This window comes from Solanum tuberosum, unplaced genomic scaffold (genome assembly GCF_000226075.1).
Source record: "Solanum tuberosum cultivar DM 1-3 516 R44 unplaced genomic scaffold, SolTub_3.0 scf00133, whole genome shotgun sequence".
Taxonomy (NCBI): Eukaryota; Viridiplantae; Streptophyta; class Magnoliopsida; order Solanales; family Solanaceae; genus Solanum; species Solanum tuberosum.
Genome location: NW_006239056.1, coordinates 1,328,993 through 1,330,893, shown reverse-complemented (window position 1 = coordinate 1,330,893; position 1,901 = coordinate 1,328,993). Strand labels below are relative to the sequence as shown.

Here is a 1,901-nt window from a genome sequence, read left to right as displayed (position 1 = left end):
CATATATAACTTGACCAAAATTTTATGTTATTATATATTTCTAGAAGTCCAAAAAAAACAAATAGGAAAAAAATAGGTTGAAAAATTGACTTGATTTCAACATTTGAAAAATCAAATTAATTAGATTAATAATAAAAAATGATCCAAACTAAATCACGAGCAATCCTACTAAAAGTAGTAAGTTTCAACTTTTGATGAATAAATATATATATTTTTTAAAATTCAAGAAGGAAAAAAAAAAGATACGAAATAGGAGAAAGAGAGAGATTTTAGAACATTTTTTGTGAGTGGGACCCAAACCCCACTTGGCAAAAAATGAGAGGATGATTTTAGAACATTTTCTGTGAGTGGGACCCAAACCCCACTTGGCAAAAAATGAAGGATCCTCATACAACTATTGTCTGCCATGTAATATCTATGCCTCGTACAAAATAAAATTTTTCAACACATGAATATCAAACTAGAAATCATTTGATAATAGGACAAATCACCAAAGCACAGAGCAGAGGCGGAGTCAGAATTTTCAATAAGGGGTTCAATATCTGTAGAACCAGACACATGAAGTAGTCGAAGGGGGTTCGACATCTACTATATATACATATAAAATTATTTTAACCATGTATAAATAATATAATTTTTCGTTGAAGCCCTTGGCAAAGAGATGCATCCTCTTAAGAAATCTTTAAACCCAGAACGAAGAATAAAACATTTCGTTGAACATAGAAGAAGTGTGTTAAGACTTTACCAAAACTCAATCATCACCTGCTCCAACAAATACTGCACTATGTTCACTTGATTGGTAAAGTCACCAAGAAGAAGTTTATAGCTTGAGGAGTCCATTTTGGTAAGAGATCGTAAGGAAATACACTTAGCGTGCTTCATGAGATATTTTACATTTTGAAATTGATTTTGTTGCGTCAATTAAGGAATTAATTGTAAAGTATTTGTATAAACAACATTAAAAAAACACGAGATGTACTAATACTAATCTCCATAGCTAATGAAATTGTAGGTATAACTAGTAATTAAATAAACATTAGTTATGGAGCATGATTATTTTTATAGTGTTAGTTGTTTATGAAAATTCCTCATTATTGATCCACCCAAAAGCTACTTGGGCCGAAATAAATTAAATTGAAATAGGTTAAAATGTAGATCATAACCCAATTCATTCAATTTCTACTAAATTTTAATTATCTTTTTAATTTTTTTTTATAAATATTTATTCCTTCTGGTCCTAATTATTTGTCCACTTTTTCTTTTTTAGTTGTTCCTAATTACTTATCCATTTTGACAATCAAGAAATGACATTTTTTTACCTATTATACCCTCAATTAATTACTTTGAAAAATGTAAAATTTCTTGAAAAAATCTTTTAATTCATCTACTTCATAATTAATAGGGATAAAATGGTAAACTCACTATGTCAATTATTGTTTTTATTTTATTTTTAATAGGTGTGTCAATTCAAAAATGGATAAGTAATTAGGGATAGAGGGAGAGGGAGTAGTACCTAATAAAAATTATTTTTAAATAATTATATTAAAGTTATAAAATAAAATATTTAGTAATATTTTACTTACTAGCTGATATAAAATAAATTGAGGTGACACAATCATTTCCCTCGCGGGACAGCAGTACACTCGTGAAACCAAAAAGGAAAAAAAGAAAAAAAAAGTCGGAACCACGGGCAGGGCCGTCTTAACCCCTAGGCCACTAAAGCCATCGCTTGGGGCCCCATATTTTTGGGGGGCCCCTTTTTTAAAAAACAATTACTTATATATTTTATTTTAAAAAAAATTATGTGTACTATGAGTGCTATGATTTCTACTAAGAAAATTACATATGTGATGAATATAAACTTGATTTTCGTAAGAAACAATTTGATGAAAATATGGATA

At 28.8% G+C, this 1,901-nt stretch overlaps 1 protein-coding gene across 1 annotated transcript in view; it reads left to right on the top strand.

The window, feature by feature from the left end:
* Positions 1-1,601: 1,601 nt before the first annotated feature.
* LOC102595005 (protein-tyrosine-phosphatase PTP1) overlaps positions 1,602-1,901 on the top strand; it is a 19,755-nt gene continuing 19,455 nt past the window's right edge. The window contains exon 1 of the mRNA XM_006351111.2: positions 1,602-1,685. The gene's annotated coding sequence lies outside the window, so the exon portion shown is untranslated. The remainder of the gene's footprint in view (positions 1,686-1,901) is intronic.